The 13844-nt window shown below is 35.0% G+C and overlaps 1 protein-coding gene across 3 annotated transcripts in view; it reads right to left on the reverse strand.

Annotated features, from left to right (window-relative positions):
- NLGN4X (neuroligin 4 X-linked) overlaps positions 1-13844 on the reverse strand; it is a 160515-nt gene that overhangs the window by 116301 nt on the left and 30370 nt on the right. The gene's annotated exons all lie outside the window — the stretch shown is intronic.

Consider the following 13844-nt stretch of genomic DNA (forward strand, 5'->3'; position numbering starts at 1 on the left):
GTCTTAAGAAAATACTACGTTTCTAGTACATATGCTAGAAAATGTACAGAAAATAGCATCAGTACAGTCTAACACAACTGATGGCATCATTTCCAGCTTTTACTTCTGATATAACCTTGCAAAAGAAATGTAACACACTCTGAGTCTCTCTTCATTTCTTTTATGCACCTCTCTTTGCTTAAATTCAGATGTGTTACTACAAAAATAAAAAGATTATGATCTGAAACAGAATGCTCAGTCCTGAGTTTCTTTAAGGAAAAAGCTTCTGTAGAGTAAAATCTCGTATGCCTGGAGCAAGCCACTAATTTATGGATTTGAAAAAAAAAATAATACATGCACACAAAAATCAGTATTTTATACATTAGTCTTACAGAGTAGATTTTCATAAGTTGAATAAACCCTCGAAAAAATCAAAGTTCATTGCCCACTACCACTGCAAGGCCTCAAAAAAAAAAAAAAGCATTTGTAACATGGAGTGAGTCTTAACTCTTCTCCAGTAAAAAAGGTCAAATGACTGAACAGAAAAATTCTTAAGGAACTCTAGCAGGTTTTGTCTAAATATTATACAAAGAAACTCACAGGTCTCAGTCCTCTCTTTCTTGTCTTCACCATTGAACTGAAGTGCGTGCCCTTGTCAGAGATGAAAGAAACTAGAACTCTTGTCTGAACCAACTGAGAAAATGTCTAAGGGACTGATTGATATGCAATTTGATCTCTTGAGGCTATTTAATGATTAGAATTTGATATCTCCCTCTAGGCATTCTAGTCTCAGAAGAGGAGACATTAAAAATGTTACAATAACCAGAAACAGGGTGGGAAAAGCAATTTAAACCAGCTGGCCATGTGAACACATGCAAACACACATACACACACACACACTGCTGTTAACATATTATATGGCCAAAAAAAGTTGCTGCTTTATTATACAAATTCTTAGAACTTAATTACACAGGAGACACAGGCAGGACATTTTCATTGCATTACCTGGTTCAGTTACCAGGTGGTGATACTGCCTTCATTCATATGATAATGTCACAATTATACATTCATTCTGGAAATGGGGAAGTTGAGTGGCTACCCTCATTAACCTGAAGAAATTTAAACCCACTGCTCTGTCTTTCAAGTTACAAACATTAGCTTTCAAATAAGGCTGGGATAGCTATGAGGACATTTTCCCTGAACTTATGAGACTGACTTCTGGCTTCACTCTGAGATTCTTACCCTTGGACTATGAGAAAACTCTAACATTGTATTCCCATAAAGCACGAATTTTCTGACAAGTATTCTCACTTTCAAGCAAGCCTTATGCAGTTTGTAGGAGAGTCATTTCATAAAATAAAAATTGTGACTGGAGATTATCTTTACTATGCTTTTGCATCATCAAATTTTATGAAGTAAATCTTCCCCTTAGGTTTTCTTTATTTGTTTGAAAGTGGACAACTTCACCAGCATAAGGAGTCCTCCAGCTTCTCTTCCTGTATGGCTCTCCTCCTAACTCAGTGGGCTTTCACTTGCTAAATGCTGTCTTGAGCTCTTTGTATTTAAGAGGTGAGAAAATATGTCTCAGCAAAACAAGTCTCCATAAAATGCTGTGAAAAATGGGATCACCAGAATCACTCACTAGATCAATGCTGCTAGATCAACGAAGCTGCTGAAGGGGCTGGAGCACAAGTCATACTAAGAGTGACCTGGGGTCATTTCACCTGGAGAAAAGGAAGCTTAGGGGTGGTCCTTATAGCTCTCTGCTAATACCTGAAAGGATGCTCTAGCAAGGTAGGGGGGCACTCTCTTCTTCCAAGTAACAAGCAATAAGACAAGTGGAAATGGCCTCAAGTTGGAGCGGGGGAGGTTTAGATTAGGAAATTTTTTTTCACTGAGAGGGTTGCTAAACACTGGAACAGGCTGCCCACAAAAGTGATGGAATCACTGTCCCTGGAGACATTTGAAAGCCGTGCAGATGTGGCACTTAGGGACAAGGTTTAGTGGAGGGTGACGCAGCGCTGAATCTTAGAAGTCTTTTCCAACCAAAAATATTATATTATTCTATGATTTTTCAACAACATTAATGAGACCATTCCTGTTTTGCCTGCTGCCTTTCCCTCCTCCCAACAAATGCAGTTTAAAAGCTTGCCTAGAAGAAAGTGTGTAGCATATACTCTGCTTACTATCCTGTTAATGACATAATTGAACATAATTCAATTCAATAATGAAGGATGAAATTCTTAACTTTCTAGCTGACAGAAGTACAGGGAGCTGTGAATTACATTACATACTATGGACCACTAAAAGCTAAGCATAATATTGCCATGCAAAGTCCCACTATAGATCCATATCTTAAGCTGTTTCCAGGCCAATGCAGTAAGCACTGGAATTCAGGGTCTAAGCAGTAACTAGAACATGGACTCCAACACTGTCCTGCCCCAGTATTCATACCTTCCAGTCAATGCACAGGAATAAAAAGGGAATAGGATAGGGCCAGAGGTATTTCTCAACAGACAGCTCATTTTTTTGTTGTTTTTTAGTAAGAAAGATTTTCCCTATAGAGATGCAAGCTCTGCTGTCATGTTATGTGGCCTTAGAGGCAGATAACAGGACCATTTTATTGACTAAGATATAACCTCATGGACAGAACCAGAGACATCTTTCCTCATCACAGATGAATATGCCAAAAAAGCAGGATATCTAAGTTTGGAAAATATATCAAATCTTTTGCAGGTAGTTTTCTGTTCAGTTTAAAAGGTCCTCCATTTCAAATCCCATACTGCCAAATGATAAAAATCAAGCCATCTTTCATGGTCTCTTAACAATTCCAGGAGAAATCGCAGAATAATATGAGATGCTTTTCTCTTAGGAAAAAAAATTCTCAAAATTATCTGCATGACAATCCCTACCATTCTACTACATGGGAAACTTCAAAGCCATATGTAGTTAATTATATTTTATTGCATCAAAGGGTTTTCAGAAATCTAATACAATATATTTGCTTTGTAATGTGTAGAGTTGTATCCGAGTAGGAAATGGAAATCAACAAAAAACATGGAAGTTACCGTTCCTTCTCCTCTTCATCCTTTCACACCAATTATTGGAATGTTTCCATCTTTTCCTAGCACAATGAATAAGTACCTTCTCTACCTTGGAAACAAATACTAAAGCTCATGTTTGTTCCCCAAACTGTATATGAGAAAGTCAGATATTCTGTCTATATCAGAAGCATACACTTCAGGCAGTAGTTCTTCCTACTGTAATGTAGGTATTTGACATTAAATATTAGTTGAAGTCAACCACTATGAAAACATCCTGAAGATTATGTTGAAAAAGCCCAAGTGATTAGCTTAGATAAGATTAGACAGCTAACTGTCCTGAACTGTAGAAAGATGATTTTTTCTTTCACCTCTTACCAATATATACAGAATTATCTTTATAACCACAGAATTAAGAACTTTGTAACTTTCCTGTGTATTCATACATTAACAAAGAGCTCATGACTAAAATCAGGAAGAGCTTATTCTGCTATGAGCTTCTTAACAGTTTTTGTCTGATCTATCAATAATTGTGCTGATAGTTTATCGAGGATGATACAGATCCATTGGTATGAAATTTAGTATACAAAGTTAAGACTGAAAATCAGTTATTTTCTCTCCTACCGTTCAATAACTTTATTTTCTGGGACTGTTTCAATTACTGTTGCCATTGATATTGTTATTCCCATAGCCATCTTCAAGTTGTTTTTAAAAGTGTTGCAATGAATCTTCTTTGCAACATATCTCAGAGAACAAGTTTATTCATTTTTGCCATCTTCACCTAATACTAGCCTTGACCAACATAGAACTGATAGGCTTGTGGAAAATGAGTGTTATATTAGAAATATTTAGGTTATTTACTTTTAAAAAACATGTTTCCCATTATTTTTTGTTGCAATGTGTGCCATTTATGAATGACTTTCTAACAAGAACCATACAATATTATTATTATTATTAGTAGCATTATTATTATCATATTATTCAGCATACTCTTCTGCTTTCACAAGATTACAAAACTACATGGGCATTATAAAATATGAGGAGAAATATTTTCTAACAATTTGATTCCATGTCAAAACATTATGCCTTGTTACCTTTTCAAGACCCATCTTACTCTTGTTCTTCCCTGCTTGAAAATGTCCTTTTATAAAAGTACCTTCTACACTTTTCCTCTTTCACACATTGCCTTCTCAGTTCTTTTCTAATTCTCAAATCTTTCTCAGAGTGCACACTGCTAGCATGTTCTTTTCTCCAAATCATAACTCTTTCCTGTGACTCTTTTCTTCTCCCTGGTCATTTGTTTTTAACTTCCTTTCGTATACAGGAAAAGCAATATGCCCATCAAATTAATCAATGTAAAATTGTTTTTAATGTGTAAAAGGAATTTATTTCATTTATTTTTTAAAGGGTTTCTGGTTTTTCTCTCTTTTTTTTTTTTTTTTTTTACTTGTATCATAACCCTATGGGATGATATTGCAGAAAAAAAACCAAACCAAACCTAACCAAAACAAAAACAAAAAACACCCCCCCGCAAAAAAAAATCCCAAAAAAATCAGAAGACAATGTGCAGCTGCCAGGTTGACTAGGAAGGACTGATCTATTTTTTCCTGCCCTCAGTCAACTGATTTAGGTCAGGATTGAGAAAAAATATACCTTGTCACATGGCAGGAGTTACAGCTTCCTGTGTGCTTCTATTATATCATCTTAAGAAATCTCACTAATAAAACATAATACCAACCAAAAATATCTACCACAAACTAATGCAGTCAATTAATAGAACAGATGGAGGTCAGGGCAGACAATTAAATCCCTTTGACAGAGGAGAAGATTATTCTACCTCATATTGGAGATATGTCAGTAATTCCTGTGTGATCTGACTTACATTTATACTTCTAAATAATTCCTTCCATAATGCCTTCTTTGGCATGAGAGAAGAAGATCCATCTAAAGGTCTTACTTGCAGCTGTATATAATTATTTTTAAATGGTGGGAAAGTTTTTTTTAATGTTTTTTTAGCAGTATTCTTATTGATTCTCGGAACAAGTAAATCAAATCTCCTTTTTGCCTTTAGAAAGCTGCTGCTGCTCCTTGAAGTCTGCCCCTCAGAAGGATGATACAGCTATCACCTTGGCAAGGTGCTAACTACTTTTTTTGGAATTCAATATAGTCTTCTATAGGTATTGAAGAAAACCATCTCCAGGAGTCCTGATTCATTATCTCTCTGGCCCTGAATTTCAGCATATTTGCAACAATTATCTTTCCTAAAGTCTTGCACCAAGATGGGTTGTATTTCTGGACATGGGAGCTACACTGCCAATATTACAAACTGTTGAGTGTTGTTGCTGTATTCTGGCAAAAGCGATTACATATTTCGTATTTCAAACAAAAAAGAAACTGAGCTATTTATTTTTTTTCTGATTTTGATGATTTCCAGCATGTAGATTTCAAATGATAAACCATTATCAGCTGTAGGAAAAAATTCTTCCACTAAGGAATTAAATTAACTCCTCATGAGATACTTTTTTCACAGAAAAAAACCTGTACCAAATGAATTACAATTTATTTTTAAATAAAGGTCAATACAAGTTTTGATAACTCTTTATCTTCTTTTTTTAAAGTTATCTTCATAGCACACTGTGGTAATATTTAAATTTCAAAAAGCTCAGAGAAAGTTGCACTAATATTATACTAATACTTTAAAGCATTGAAAATCCATATTCTAAAAGACAATGAAGTTGCCAAGAGAATGACCTGTTAGTATAATTGCTGTGATTGCTCTGTCCCAGCTTCAATTTTCATTGGTGGAATTCTAATACATTCATTTTTTTGTCAAGCTCATCTACTGAAACTCCTGCTTTCTTAATTAATAAACTCAGATTGCTTAATTACTGCACTATTTTAAAAGCTTTGTTTTTCAGATACATATGCTTTCCTGAATTCTGATCTCAAATTAATATACATTTGCTGCTGAATATATCAGATCTGAATTTCTTGTGCCCTTATGTAGCTTACTGTATATAAATTTTAGTTTTGATGTCTTCTAACAGAAACAGACTAGTTCTGCCATTGTTTGAACTTAGCATTGTAGCCTCACACCATGCCAGTCAATGAGTTGTATTTCACAGATACTTTATAAAAATATTAAATAAAAACTATTTCAGTAGTCTTTAAAGTATTTACTTCTGTTTCATTTGGTCAAATAAAGTATATTTATTTTAACTTTCTTCCTTTACACAGAACTGTATTACTGTATTAAAAACAGAAATTCTAAGTTTCTATTCATCATCTAACTTTTCAAGTGACTCAACGTCATTATTTAAACTCTTAGCTGTTTTGGGTTTTTTCCATTCTTTTTGACACTTCATATAATGAAAGTGAAAGGGTTATGCTGTTATTTTAAATCCATGGAAGGAAAAATATATTTGCTTTTAAATAAAGATCACAGGTTCATAGATTGGTTGAAGCTGGAAGGGACCTCTGGAGTTCATCTGGTCCAACCCCTCGGCTCGAGAAGGGATACCTACAGCCTGTTTTCATGACACTGTTTAAGTAAGAATAGACTGCACCTCATTATTCACAGCTAATTTTCAACGATTTGCATCTCATCTTTATGAATCAAATTCATTACATATGTCTACCAGTAACAGTAGTCACAATAGTATGATACAACGTAGGAAATATCACCTATGTACCTTTAAAGCCAAGAAAAAGCCTCTAATGATAGAAGCAACACAATTTTTTGGTATAATGAATTCCTTTTACTAGAAACTAGAATTAAATGTGTGATTTAGTTCCAGGGCTTTGTTTCTACCATGAAGAGACAAACCACAGTTTTACCAGATATTTGTTTGCATGTCATTGATTTCTTACACAAAAAAAATTAAAAAATAAGCTTTTTAAGATTTTAATTAGACACCACATTTTGAGTTACTTCCTGAAGTCATACTGAAACATAAAAATTCAGGCTGTTTTTTCCTAACATTCTGTGAATGGTTGTGCAAGCTTTAAATCCATGCTGTGAGAGCAGAATGGCAAATTTACATTTTTATTAATACAGCTGCAACCAGGTGAAAAAGAGAATAGTATCTTTACAAGAAATACAGCCTATAATGAAAGTTGAGAATCTGATTTTACTTAACCCAAGTAGTTTTAGCTACACTCAGACATTCTGAGGGTTTTTTTTAAAGTTGTGGATAACAATACTACCATATTTGTGTTGTGTTCTCTTTCCCTGGCTTTTTTATTGGAAAAGAAAAATTGAATGCAAAGCAGTATATATGAAATGTGTGGAGGGTGGTGGTAATAAACCTGATAGAAAGAGTGGCTTAGATACTTTCAGCTTCCATACTTAAGATCCAATAGAAAACACTATGTGTGTGTGTATCTGGGTCTAAATTGGCATGCAATTAAAGCTAAATGTATTTTATATTCATATATACAAACAAACATATTTACTTTTGGAATCAAATAGTGATTTTTCAACTCTAAGTAATTTCGACAAGCAGTTTGGCTTCCTGCTGGCAAAAACATTTTATTTTTTTTCTTTCAAAAAAGAAAGAAATATGCCATCATCTTCCCTAGTCACTCAACAGCTGTATCAATTTGTTTTCAGGGCAGTGATTAGCATAATTGTGGTGGATTACTCGCATTTAGCACAGAATGGAAATAATTCAGTATTTTAGTAGATATGACATAGAATGATATCCCATACCTCTGGAGTGGTGCTGCAAGTTTTTTTCCTAAAACTGTACTAAAAGCCTATTTTTAAAAACCCAAATCTGTCTGAAAGAACCAAAAACCTTAATTCTTCTGATGTGCTGTTTGATAAACAATGCCATACTATGGCTAGGACACACAACCATGAAATCAGCTGCAAGTAGCTACGTTGAGGCCTTACTCAGAAGGGTTTCAGTGTGATATAATTTCTTTAGAAATTAAAAAAACAAACAAAAAAAATAAAAAACCCAACAAACAAAAACAAACAAACAAAAAACCCAAATCAAAATGTGATTCCATCATTCTTGTTTTTCTGCTTTATCTCCTAATTCCAGTTCTGATGCTGAGGTGCATTCAGTGCTACCTTTAGTGCTATATGAGTGTTAAAATTGATCCTTTATATATATACACTCAGCCATTTACCTTAATACTCTTGCATGTTTTATAAACATGCGTAGACAATCACTGTATGATATTATACAGAAAAATCATAAAATTATAAAATTGTTTTGGTTGCAAGGGACCTTTAAGACTATCTAGTTCCAACTTCCCTGCCACCAGGGATGCCACACACTAGATTAGGTTGCTCAAAACCACCCAACCTGGCCTTGAGCATTCCTGGGGATGGGGCATCCACAACTTCCCTGGGCAACCTATTCCTGTGTCTCCCCATCCTCACAATAAAGAACTTCTTCCTCACAGCCCCTCCAAACCTATGCTCTTTTAGTTTAAAACTATTCCCCCTTTGATCCCAGTCCCTACAGGCCCTGATTTCTTATCACTCCTTTATTATACATATATATATATATATTGACAAGCTGCAGTAAGGTCTCATAACAGCCTTCTCCAGGCTGAACAACTCCAACTGTCTCAGTCTATCCTCACAGGCAAGGTGCTCCAGCCCTCTGATCATCTTTGTGGCTGTCCTTTGGACCCACTCTAACATGTCCATCTCTTTCTTGTGTTGAGGACTTCACAGCTGGATGCAGCATTTCAAGGTGGAGTTTCACCAGGACAAAATAAAGAGGCAGAATTACCTCCATCAACATTTTGGCCACTTCTTTTGATGCAGCACAGGATATAGTTGGATTTCTGTGCTGCAAGCACACATTGCTCACTCATTAACAATTTCTCATCACCCAGTACCTCCAAGTCCTTCTTTGCAAGGCTACTCTTAATCCATTCACCATCCAGCCCCTAATGATAATGGATATTGCCATGACACAGATGCAGGACCTTTATTTCTCTCACTGAAGTTCATTAAGTTTTGATGGACGCACCCCTCCAGCCTGTTGAGGTACCCCTGGATGGCATTTCTTCCCTCAACTGAATCAGTTGCACCACTCATCCACAGACTTGCCAAGGGTGCATTTAATCCCATTGTCTATGTTACTGATGAAGATATTTAATAGCACCGCCCCAGTATAGACCTTTGAGAGACATCATTCATTACTGTTTCCACCAGTAAACAATGTAGCCTTTGGTTCCAAAACATAGATTACAACCTGTGTAAAAAGCATTGTATGGTATCATTGTCTCCCTGTTATGGAAGGTGGAGTTGATGATCCCAGAAATCATCTTCTCTGAGTTGTTTCTAAAAGAAACTTCAAGGGGCAGAGCTCAAATTAAGTCACGGAGATATCCCGAGGATATGAGATTTTGCTGTTACACAGAGCTATTTCTTTTATATGAAAATTCAGATAACTGCTGAACAACAGGTAAAGGGAAATTTATTAACATATATAGATGGTCTTCCTTTCCTGTCAACTACTGAGTTGTCCAAACAAAACAAACTGTGGTCTTGTGGTTAAAAATGAAGATGCAGGGCGTTTGGAACCTTGGCAGGAAGAGGACAGCTGCTTGCCTGTAGTTCATTTACACTGGAATCTTGTTCTCAAAAGCTTTACTCTCCTTTGGGGGGGGGGGAGGGAAACAACACTGAGTTATTAGGAAACTTCTTTTAAGAGTTCCCTGTAGAAACAGATATAACAGATATAACATCATTACCTGTTGTTCAGTACAGCAGATTTAAATTATGTTAGCCATAGTGATAAAACATTTTCAAGTTGAAACATTGAGATAGTAAAATTTGCACCCCAGTTCGTTGAATTGAACATAACTGAACTTTAAATGAGCTATCTGTGCAAAATAGTGTGATTATTTTTTATTTCACATTTACTTATTGCTCATCCTCATGACTCAGTGAACTCCCGTTATCCATGAAGTCGGTATAATGTTGAAATTACACTTCTTTAACCATTCTCTGTTATTGTTGTACAATACTTTGTGTAATTTTATGTTCAAACTCATTTTCTACAAAATCAATTATATTTCTAGAAGCATTACTTAGATAAGAACAGAGTGTATGAGTCTTAAAGATTTAAGACAATCATCACTCCTATTTTTATAAAATTGTGTAACTATCTATCCAAAGTTTTTAATAAAGCTAATGAACTTTGGTAGAATTACAATTGCCACCTGAAAGTAAATTTAATGACCTGGAAAGTTTTGGTGTTTGCTATTTCATATTTGAGTAATACTTGAAAAATACTTAATATTTCCATTTCTCACTTGGGTTCTTAAGAAATTCACATATTGGTGGAGATAATTTACCTACTTTAAGATACTTTTAGATACTTTAGGTCAGTCATACTGAAATACATAACTAAATATTTGAATAAAAAAATAACGGATATATAATTTTGAATTCAAATGGAGGCAAGGAATTATTTATATTCATTAAAGAATCTGAATATTTTGATTCCACTATTCACAGTAGATCTCTATCTTTAATGGAGAACACACCCTAATATCAGTGACGTAATGGATTTGTTAAGATTAGATTTACCAGTACCATCTCACAGGAAAGCAGATGATATAACTTAATTTAGGTTTTCTAGATCAACTGAGAAACACTACACTGGGTTTATGATTTCAAAATACTCTCCCTGGAAATAATTGATAGATGCATAGAGAGCTGTGGAACATCCTACAACAAAATCTAGACAAACTCTCATTAAAGTCTGGTTAAATTTCCAAACAGTAGGTGTTACATTCAATTTAAACTACTGGAATTTCTAGAAGAAGATACAACTTCCAATTTGGAAACCTACTGAAATGTTGAGTATCAGCCTCAATTAATTGACATGACCAGATCATCAGTCTGGGTTTAGATGGTAACTTCATTAGTTGCTTCTGCTTATGTTTCAGTATGGAAAACATACCTTCTATCTTTATAAAAGTGAAGAATTTTAAACTGAGTTCCTTCCTTCCTTCCTTCCTTCCTTCCTTCCTTCCTTCCTTCCTTCCTTCCTTCCTTCCTTCCTTCCTTCCTTCCATGTTTCAAAATTAAGAGAATAATGTCAGCAGAGCCTATGTATCAGAGTACAGATTTTCAAAGCCTACATAACTGATTGGATTTCCACGCTAAAATTGTGCAGATATTTCACCAAGACAGAAAAAATGTGGGGAACATTTTTTTCCACCTAAGAGTATAAAATCAGTGACAGCCTAAAGAGAACACTGGAGGAGTTGAAGACACTGCTTAACCAGAGGTTGGACTGCTCAGCTAAGAGTACTTTCATGTACAGCCATAAACTCTGACAAGAGGAAGGCAAAGATTCTTATCTGAATCCCAAGAGCTGAAAAGTAAGCTGAGGAGAGCTGACAGCTCTAAGAATGAGAATTGCATTGTGCCCTGATTTTCCTCAGAGAATAAAGAGTTGATCTGTTTCCTAAAATTCACAAGACTAAAACTGGAACAATTTATTCCTGCCTTCTAATATAAAGGCTTTATTATTCCTTCAAATTTGTTACTATAAATGATACAAGACAGAAGGTTTGATCAGAGTCTGAGAACATGATCAAGAATCTGACAGTATGTGGCTACATCAAAGGAATGACACAGCACTTCACAGACTACCACAGGGCTCCATCTGCACATTCAGCTGTCAGGTTGGGATTCTAGAACAAAATCCCACGATTTAAACTCACATTTCTGATGCAAGATTAAAATCTGAGGACAAAACATGGGCCATTTGTTTGCTTCAATCTTTTATACGATACTGTGTATTGCCAGGAAACCTATATCACATACTCCAAACATAAATTTATGTTTTCTGTTCTTGAGAAAGAGCATGGGTTTATCATGTTGAAGAATTTTGTTTGAAAGTATGGATGAGAAAGATAGCAAGTAAGCAGTTAAAGTGTTTAAGATGTAGGGGTTTCTTTCTGTATTTCTCTTAAATATAAGAACACAACATAGCCAAGGTGATAGTTACAATCTCTCCAAGCTACCATCTCTTTCGTTCATCTAAATGGATCCCTATTGTCTGCTGAAAATACAAATTCAGGGTTAGTTTGGCTTGGATTGTGCATAATCCTGAAGGCCTTCAGATCCATTTCTATTTGTCTCCTGAAAACACTCTCAATACAAACCATTTCTAGATAAAATAAGAAATTAACAAATATTTCTGTTGTGTATTTTGGAGTAACTCAGGGTTGGCAGTTGAACACAAATATTTGTGGCTACTTCACAAAATTAGCAAGCAGAAAAGCAGAGATAAATTTTAAGCTGATTTATAACTTCATTTTCTAATCTCTTTTTCTTTTCCTTTTTTTTTTTTAATGCATAGTCCAATTATCACCTCACATGAACAAGGAAAATTTCAAATGCACAGCTGGCTTCTGATGTTCACTAACTTGCAGTGTGAGTTAAAAGCCAGACATAAATAGGCTCCATCTCACTTTTCTGTTTTAATGTTGTTTGCTTTCTTTTCTTCTCCTCCTCTCCGACTTTCCTGTTGAGTGTTATGAAGAACAAAATGCTGAGAAAACAGAGAAAGCTAAAATCCCTTCATCCCTCAGTTTCCCCTTCAAAATTCTCTCCCCAGATTTTGTGGTCTATCTTAGTGTGTTTTGATAGATCTAGAGATGAGAATTTCCCTTCTTGGAACATGGCTGTGGCATATTCTAGTGCCAGACAAGATAAATGTACCACAAATTGTTAGTTCCAAGGAAAATAAATTATTATTTCAACTTCGACTTCAGCTTTATAGGAGCCTTGTATTCTTTATATCAGTTGCTTGGCTCTTTCCTGAAAAAAATGTCATGAAGTCTCTCAAGCAGAATAAGTAATTAAATTCTATGTATGGCACTCATGCATATTGTACTACTCACTATATAACTCCTAAGAGTTCAGCTATTATCACAACCAGTGTGGATGCTAAACTATTAAACAAGTCCCTCTTCATAAAGTACTTTTTATTCAATCACATGCAAATTGTTACAAATTGGAATAAACATGGTTCAGTGATGCAAAAATCACAGGAATTTTCAAAGCTGTTATTTTCTTTGTCTGAATTTTACACTTCACATAATGGTACCCTCGATTCTCATAACTAACCTGTCACACTTTGAATTATTGCTTATTCAGAACTTTATTATCACATCAGATATATTATTACTCCTTCTCCTTGAATTTAGGTCCTAGTGTCAATGTGAAATGGAAACGTCATTGTACTACAGCTAGTGCAATGATTACAGAAAATTTGCATCTGCTTCGATGTTCATGGACCATATAAAGTGAAAAGGAAGAATGTGCACCAGAGAAACTTTTCTGGCCACTTGTACATCTCATTCCCTTCTCATTAATCAATGTGTCAGGCACAGTATGAAAGAATGGTAATTAGATTAAGGTGTTTCATAAATAGAATATATTCTCTGTATAGATTTCTAAATTAAACCCTTGTCAAGTATTTCATATTGATATAAAAAGAAAGTTTGTATATCTGTGTGCATATATATACACATACATATAACTATATGTATTATCTGTGTATATACTATACATTAAAATATGTTCTCTCCTATTTTCTAACAACTGAGAGGAAAAAAGAGATATTTATAGTAACAAAATGAATCAGCAGCTAAGCCTCTTTTTTAGTACAGCCCCAACCTTGTCTTGCAAACCAAAGACAATCAGCTCTGTCTGGTACAGTGGGCCTGGAACCCCCAAACATTACTGAGTAGCAGTGTCATGATAGCCAGGTTTAATCTCATGTCTTTTAACTACAAATCAACTGGTAACATTCAATACTTATAGAGCTG

The sequence above is a fragment of the Oenanthe melanoleuca genome, chromosome 1 (assembly GCF_029582105.1).
Source record: "Oenanthe melanoleuca isolate GR-GAL-2019-014 chromosome 1, OMel1.0, whole genome shotgun sequence".
Taxonomy (NCBI): Eukaryota; Metazoa; Chordata; class Aves; order Passeriformes; family Muscicapidae; genus Oenanthe; species Oenanthe melanoleuca.